Source organism: Adelges cooleyi, unplaced genomic scaffold, assembly GCF_023614345.1.
Source record: "Adelges cooleyi isolate 19-005CV unplaced genomic scaffold, UGA_ACOO_1.1 ACOO_flye_CR_arks_rails_tigmint_CR_PRNA_38, whole genome shotgun sequence".
NCBI classification, from domain to species: Eukaryota; Metazoa; Arthropoda; class Insecta; order Hemiptera; family Adelgidae; genus Adelges; species Adelges cooleyi.
The window spans coordinates 1516962-1526401 of NW_026096056.1; positions in this window are offsets into that span (position 1 = coordinate 1516962).

Sequence of the window (9440 nt, forward strand, 5' to 3'; positions counted from 1 at the left end):
TAAATTTTTCTATCGACTCATAATAATTTTTGAAAACTATAACTGTGAAATCCAAATCCGAATAGTTGTGTTCAAAACCTTGTTTTGCCTATAACACAGGTTAAATACACCATCGAAGGCGATATTTTATATACAAAACCATAGGCGTAATTAGGGGGGGGGCCATCTCTAGAATACCCTCCCTAGTAGCTCAGAGGCTACACAAAATAACAAAACGTTTTTCAGCCGAGTCTGCAACCATGAAACAGCATTTTCATGTTTCGTTGAAGTACCGAATATATTTAGAGTAGTGGTGAAATTATAGATAATGATATAGTATATTAAGAAGCAGAAACAAACTAGTATATTAAAACATCAAGTTTCTGGCTAATATTGTAGTATAGTATAGTATGGCATAAAACAATTCATAGAGAATTTGGAACCTTAAACTATCTCTCACCCCTATCTCTACTCCTCCTAGTTTTAAACCACAATTATTTTTAAAATACCTATCATCCCATTTTAAAATCAAAAATTGCTATCGAAAAAACTAATTGTAGAGGGGGTTAAAACAGAAAAAAAATTATGAAAAATTGAGATCACATTTTATAAAAACATTTTGGAAAAAAGAAATCCAATTATTAATTAAACCCAGTGAGATATTGAGTGGTTCACGATATGTCATCACCCTGTATATAATAAGTATTTTATTTGTAAAATATATTATTTTGATCTATAATACTGCAATTTATGGTCTCAAAGAACCTACGAATTTCCACATCCGTTCATTATTCGTTTTACTATTTTATTATTTATATTCATTTAAAATCTTTTGTAAATATTATATAGTTTTATCATTGTTATTACTTTTCTAAAAAATTGTTTATTTACTTTCTTACACTTTTATTGAAAACACGTTTTAGGTCGTGTTGTATTTTATTGAAATAAAAAGAAAACATAATATTTTGATGTGTTATTTTGTAAACTTGTTCAAATAGTGACTTGTTTCGTAAACACCAATGACCTACTAAGATATATAAACAATACAACATCTTTTAAATTGACCTAGTTAAATTGTTTTGTCTCCACAAAGTTAAAAAATAATAGTTTTGGAGGCTTAGAAAATAGTGACCAAACTGTTTATGATCTTCTACTTTGATGTAATCGATTAAAAATCCAAGAACATCGTTTTATAATATTATGAATTCACTAAAATATTTGTATAAACATTTTATTCAACTGTTAAAAACCATATTGTAACTGATTTTTCTTACATTTATAAACAATACAAAAAAAAATATGTAGGTCAATTTAAATTTCATTTGGAAAATTTCGTGAATTTCTTAGGATTGAACCGACAAAATGATTGTATAATACTAATAAACGATTTAAAAAGTTGGAAAAATTACGTTGGTCGTTTTTGAGTATAAAAATGCCAATTAATATGTATGATAGGATCAATAATTGTTTGCTGGGAACATTCAAAACATTTGACAGTTTTAAATATCGGTACAAAGAAAATGGAAAAACGTGACGGGGACTTGTTTAGCGGATCGAACGTTAAAATAAAAAATAAAAAAAGAGACAAGGGGATATAATAAAAATAAATATATAATAATTAGGTGATCTAAGACCAATTGTAGGAATATGGATAAAAAAAAATACAATAAAAAAAAAAAAAAAAATAATGTGACTACTTGATTCGAATGAGCGATACCAGAAAATTGTATTTAGCGTTTGGATTTTTTTTTCAACATTGTGTCCCTAATTATTATCTATAATTTATCAGATTACTTAAGATGAATATATTATGGTTTAATAAAATATACTACCAAAATTAATATCATTCGTTGTCCTACTTTAATCTACAACAGAAAATGTTTAAATCGAATTACAAAATTAAAAAAGTAAATGTCCTACTCATAGATACACCACACTCATAAGGCTTAGGTTTCCATATTTTTTCTACACATGTTGTATGTTGTTTGTTAGACCTATCTTCAGACTAATTATCAGTTCTTAATTCTTAAAGTAGCGCCAAACAAATTATATAAATTAACTTCCCCCGAAGGTAGTAGGGGTTGTCAACATTTGGAATTTTTTTCTATGTGCAATTTTTTGATAAGACTTTTTATATTGAAAATGCTAGGGTTATAATAAATCGAAAATATTTTCGAAAAACATACAATTTCAGCACTTGTGCACACATGAAGATGTTTTAGTAAACTTTTTTTGCAACCGATAAATAATTTTAAGCAGAAAAAAAACGTCGATCTAACGACAAAAACAATTTATAAAATTGTCAATGTTCGAATTTATAATTTTTTTTTTTTGTGCACAGCTTATTATTACTTTTTACACGTTGAAATGTTGAACGTCATAGCGAATCGTCGAAACTTGAAAATGTTATCGAATCGTTTATACTATTTACATACGATTTGCGCACATAGATATTTTATTATTTTACAATTTCTGCCTGTAATAATCCGTAAAACAAGTAGTAACTTAACCTTAAGTATGGCTATCGACAGATATTTACCAGAGAAAAAGCCATTACAATTGGGGTCGGGACTTGAGTTGGACCGAATTGACTGAATGTATGGAATTGCTTTTAAAAATTCCATAAAAACCTAAATCTGGTGCTTGAGCATTTAAAACTTACTGGGACCACTCTAAATAGTATCCATAAAAATATCCGAAAAGGTCCAATAATTACGGCTAAAAACACAAAAAACCTTTTACCCCCCCCCCCCTTCGTGAAGGGCGGTCAAATGGATATAATTTTAATTTGAGACTAATGACTTCGTCAATAACTTTAGTGTTTTCACCTTTGCTATCCGAAATACCAGGTTTGATTAAGAGAGCTTCGAAATCCGCGTACATGACAAACGGATGTCGATTTGTTTTTCCCCTTGTATCAAATTTTAAAATTGAGCTTGCTTCAGGCACTACCGGAAAAATAGTTTTATGTGTATTACAAGTTTGCATGTGTTGGTCAAGCGACTATTGTCTTGATAATTTATAGAGTTTTGAACGAGTATCGAATCAGGTAAAACATTTTTAAAAAAAGCCATTTTTCTATGGTTTTTTGACTATGTATCATTCTTGCAAAATTTTAAATATATGTATAGTGACTTAAACCTGAAGTTTCGTTCTCTACAAGCAATAGATCAAAATGGTTAGGTTTTTCTGAGTTCGATACGCGTAGTGGGTAAACATAATATGCTGGTTTGTATTAAGTGTGCCCCGGCTGTTTTTCCAAATCATAGACATTTAAAGAAACTATCGGATAATCAATTTCGAAGATTTTGATATTAAAATTGTGTACACTGTTTTCTAATTTTTTGTATTTTTCCCAACATGATTTCTGGTTCCTGAAGACACATGTTTCATTCAAATAGCCCATTTTAAACATTCGCTGTACATCGTGTTCATAGGATTGATTACGGCCTTTTTTCTCTCAATATCCCTCGGTAGGTATATGAGGAGATGGTCTTAATGGAATGAATACGTACACACCTAAAAGTAAACCATAAATAGTTTGAAGTGAATAACCAGAACCCTTAGTAATTTACTCATGTTCTTTTTCGAGCAACTTTCTAAAATCATCAAGAACTGTAGCATCCAATAATTACGGCTAAAAACACAAAAAAACCTTTCAAACCACCCCCCCACCCTCGTGAGGGGCTGTCAAATGGATATAATTTTAGTTTGAGACTAATGACGTTAAGGGGAATATCAAGTTAAAAATATTCCTTATAAATTTTAACTCGAGTCGACAATTTTTCTCTAAATTATAGCCAGTAAAAACTTTAAAACTAGTAAGGTTTTTTTCTTCAAATTTTAACTGTAAAGAAGTGAACTTTTTTAGTTAGATAAAATTTTTTATTTATAGAGTTGCTTCTCAAAGGAATTGGTCTAGTATTAAAAAAGTTGCAGTCTATACAGACAAAAAAAAACCTTCATCATAATGGAAATATATTTCAGATACCATCTGTTGACTGTTGATTCGCCCTTACTCATTGCAACCTACAAACCTACAACCGTAACATCGTAATTATCCCCTTTAGTAAGGTGGATATTTTGTTGTCCGATTCCATTACCACTGTTCACACAATTAAAAATATAGTAATCGCATAAATACAATCTTTTTGAACGTCCAAAAGTCTAAATTATTTTTTTGATACATGTATTGAGCTTGCGAGTTATAATAATGTCCAACTAATGATGTCAATGTACGTGGCTTTTAGAATTTCATAGCCCACCTGATTTATTGACGATTTAAGACTAAAACTATGAAACATCGACCTATGTGAATCTTATTTGGTTTTTTATAGAACAATGATATTTTAAGGTCATTGTAATTTTGTCTCCCATAACATAATACTTTCAAAGATTAATTTTTTCATAGAGATTATTAAAAATACAATAATTTTCCTGATGTTAGAGGTTACGTAACCTAACGAGAGATGGACCGTTGGTGGATTTTACCAGTTATATATTTTGTTATCAAAGAAATAATATTATAAGTCTAGTACTGTATTTTTACATGTGTTACGCAAAAAATAACTACAAAATAAGTATATTTTATTTATCTAATCTATTCCAACTATTTATTTCTACTTCCAATTCTTCCCTTTTATTTCCTACCTTTATTAAATTTCTACGCAAATTCTGGTGACAGGTTCGATGTTTTTTTTCTAATAGATATAAATTCTAAGTCATCCTAATAACTATTATATTGTTATTTAGACATTACATGATCCAAATGGAGTTTTAATGTAGGTTTCTATTATACTATATATAGTGAAAGAGCGAGAGTTTTGGGGAAAAAATATCATGGCTGGCTAACCAAATTGGTATTGGATTAGCTAGCTTAAATACAATTGATATAAGATCAGTTCAGGGTACGTAAATGTATCCTACATATTTTAAGTCGAAAAGTATGTTTTTCAAGAAAGTATTTCAAATTGAATTTCAGCACATTATCGTGTGCTAAATTCCAAATATGTACAATTGTTTATGGGACTTTGTATTGATTTAGAGAAGTGTTTTTGTATGTGCAACAGTCATATGCCTCGTGCCACATTACTCATAATATGTTGTTCACATCGATTCGAATCCAAGAAAAATAAAACGTTAAAAACAATGATAAATAACTGTGTGTTCACAATACACAAGATACTTCAAGGTCTTTTATATAATAACGTATTTCAAAGTACGAAAAATTTGGGTACATCGACCATTGTCAAGAAATATTATTACTCAAATGTTATTTAAATAAATTTATGTGATTTGAATATTCGTCGCCTGTAAAACAGTTGCTTACAAAATAAAAACGAGTACCCCTATGGTTGGTTTTTATATATAATATTATAACATATAGAAAAAATCAAACCGAACGACTCCTAGCCGGCTTTGGCCTTGAAGTTGTTTTTGCTTTTATCGATGAAAAACAGTTTAAAAAAAAAACATATTTACTTTTAGGTCTTAACTCAAATTTTACCGATCCGGTTTTAACGATAATATTCGTTTTTCGACGTGCTGCATGTAAAAATATGTAGCTATGCTTCATTTTTTTTACTTAACCTATTTTTTTGTTATCGAAGAAAATTTAATACTATACTAAACGTAAGGTATATGAATTTGTGTCACCCGCACCTGTTGGAAAACCAAAGCGACTGCAATGTAACACATTATATATGTATGTGAAAACTGGTGTAAAAAATTGCATTCAGTTATAATTTTTTAATAAAATTAGAATAGTCAAATGTCTTCTTCGTGTCAGAAAATTAATGGGACGTGTAAAAGAAAGATAACTTGAATAATTTAAACTTGCAGGGACATTATCGGGGCCAAACTTTAAATCCAAATCCCGTTCAGAAAAGTAATTAAGATCTTGCTTCGAGCATTTTTTTATAGCGTTGATATAAAATCAATCACTTTTAGAAATATACCCAAATAACGCACAAACCTCAAGTTAATGGGAAAGTGCATCAGTTAAAATATTTTTAAAAGCGTTGTTCTGAAAATTCAATATAATTTTAATTTAATTTTAATATTATAATTGTAATTATAATATAATAAGTTATAGCTAAAAGTAGTAAAAGATACTCGCGTTTACTTTTATAAAATGGGTTATGAAAATGTCAAAAATAATTGAGTTCGACCAATATTGAGTTATAACATGACATCAACAGTTATAATATTTTAACGTAGATTTTTATTTTTTAACTTAAACTATCAAATTACTTAGTTTCATGATTACGCTAATTGTACATCTATGTTCTCCTTAGATAGTTGTTAAATGTTGATATTTTATTTCAGATATTCGATTAATTAAAATTGTTACTAGTTTTGTAACTAGTTTTACTAGTTTGTAGTTTTGTAGCTTCGATAACTAGTTTTGAATAAAACAATTTTAGGTCATTAAAGTTTAAAATTTAAGATGGCAAAAATGATGAAGATTAGAGTTATTTGTATATGTACATATTACCCAGCCGCTCTCCACCTTTAATCCAAAATTTCAAACTTGTATCATAATTTGTAATTAAATTTTATCAGTAAATTTTTCTTAACTTGGAATTCAGTTAAATATTATACGATACCTTTTAAGTTTCAAAATTAATAAACAAATTGTCTGAAATCGAACAGATATACAAAAATAAAATCACGACCTAACAGTAAAAGAAAACATAAAACAACAAAAAATGCATATCAACTACCCCTTATACAAAATTTAAAAAAAAATGTTATCTCTCTTGATGCAAATGTAATTAATTGTCGTATACAGTATTAACTCGATACGCACAACGTGATACCCTTTTAAAGATGTTATACTAGGATCCTTTAAAGTTGATCAAAGCCAATGCCCAGCCGCTTAACCCTTCCGGAACTATATTTCAGTCAGACGACTAACCCACACTAAGTAGTAATCAACCAGACGCCTAATACGGGTTTAATCGTAATTAGGGACTATTTTCAATTATACCTAGTGCAAGATTAATGACTATTTCCGTAAGTATAGAACTTTAAAGAATAAGGACTATTTGCAATTTTGATCACTAAAAAGGTTGTCCTAGCACACGTTATTTAAAAGGTAAACTTTAACACTTAAAAATGAGACACTAAAGGTAACGCTAATAAATAAATACGCAAGTCGAGATTATACTTTAAAAATAAAGTATAATGGCACAAAACAACAGTCGATACAATATGTTCTCCACCTAGTTAATGCTAAGCGGAGAGCTCTTCCCCAAGCCAAGCCCAAGAGAGTCCTCTCGACATCACAATTTGTACGGCTTTAAATAATAGAAATACACATTAAACAGAAAAAAACAACTATACCAAAAATGTTTGCGCAAAAATTGTATTTATTTACAAAAAACAATGTTTACCAACAATAGTTCATAATACTCAACAGCTGTTTTGTAGGTGACGAGTATTCTTAGATATTGATATATCAATAAAACAAAATTCTGCAAGATGGATAACTCAATACAATTAATTTTTATAATTTGTAACACAAACAAATCAATACCCTTCATCCCTCCTCTTTGAAAATCGAGAAAACGCCCCAAAAATGTACAAATTGTGTATTTTAATACTATTAGGGTTGGGCCTATCCGGATATTCGGATAATTCGGATACGGATATCCGAAATCCGGATAGTTTCGGATATCCGGATAATTGATCAACTATCCGGATATCCAAAACTATCCGGATAGTTAAAAATTATCCGGATGGTTTCGGATATTCATTTCATTTTTATAAGACAAACATACCTTAATAATATACAGTGCTTTTAAACATACCGAATAATAAAATAATGACACCTACTTAAATTTTAATATCACATGAATGATTTTTAGATATATCCGTGTCAGTGGTTGTTAACCGACTATTCGGACTCTTTGCAGAGTCCATCCTCAGGGTTGTCACAACTGTTCCACTGCCGGTTAATAACCACTGACACGGATATATCTGAAAATGATCTATGTGATATTTCAACCCGTGAAAGTTTCAAAAAATACATAAATTTGAGTACTCAAAAAAATATATTCGGCTGGTTAAAAATTAAATGAATATCCGAAACTATCCGGATAATTTTTTAACTATTCGGATAGTTTTGGTTCTACGGAAAATTGAAATATTATTTGTTATCCGAAACTATCCGGATAGTTTCGGATATCCGGATAGTTGATCAATTATCCGGATTTCGGATATCCGTATCCGAATTATCCGGATATCTAATAATCCGGATATCCGCAAAATCCGAATATTAGTCCCAACCCTAAATACTACGGCATGGTTCATTCTATTTTTGAAATAATCAAACTATTTCCAAATTACTGCAAAATTCTTAAAATCCTTCCGATATATTATTTTAGAAAACCCAAATAATATGAAATACCTTTTACCCAGAGGAGTTGAAAACTTTTTCTACATTATTCTTTTTCGAGCATAGATTCGGAACTCAAAGTCTGAAAATAAGACTAAAAGTAGATCTAATGTGGGACTAAATTAAAATTTTAAAAAAATGGGTTAATGATTAATGGTTTTGCTTAAGTAAGTTAAGTTAACCCTATACAATATTTATCATGCGTAAAAAATATCATTTAAGTAACAAATTTAATTATGTACAGAAGTTAATAAAATTAAAATTTAAGCAAACAGTGTATAAGTTAATACTTATTAATTACTAAAATAATAAATATAAAACAATTGTCAACTATTGATGATTTGTCATAACCTTGGACGTTTTAATATAATAAAAAGTAGTACTAAAAAGTGCCCAAAAAAAAATTAGCAATTCTAATATTGATAATTTTATTTTAATTTATTTTTTTAACTAGAAGTCTGAAAAAATGATTTAAATTGGATAAATTTTGGCTCTATAATAAATAAAAAGATTCGAAAATATGTAATAGGTATAACAACAGTCTAGCCTGTACAGTTCAATCCAAGCAATTATGGTCCTAAATTTGAAATATAATAAACGTAGATGCTAAAGATATGTTTTATACAAATCTTAAACCATAATTCGTTGAATTTATTTATAAAATACATTTATCAGGTAGGTAAATTAAGATCTGTAAGGTTAATGCATTTTTACAGATGTTTGGACACACCTAGGGTTGAAAGTGAATTTGCGACTATAATAACCTATCATATTTTTGTACAGGGCATTTCGAATACGAATTACTTTTGAAATAATTATTTTAACAGTAAAAGTTTTTGGCAAAACCTTAAAAAGGTATCGTATTTTTTTGGGGCAAAAAAACAAAAAATAATCTCACAAGTTAAATAAAATATACTTAAAAAATATATCTACTTCTCGAGTTTTTTTTATTGACATTACAAATACACAGCGGGGAGAAGTAGGCTGTACTGCTATTATTATTGACACTGAATATTTTTTTTCACTCCTCATCCCACCGTGGTAAATTGAATGCTATAAA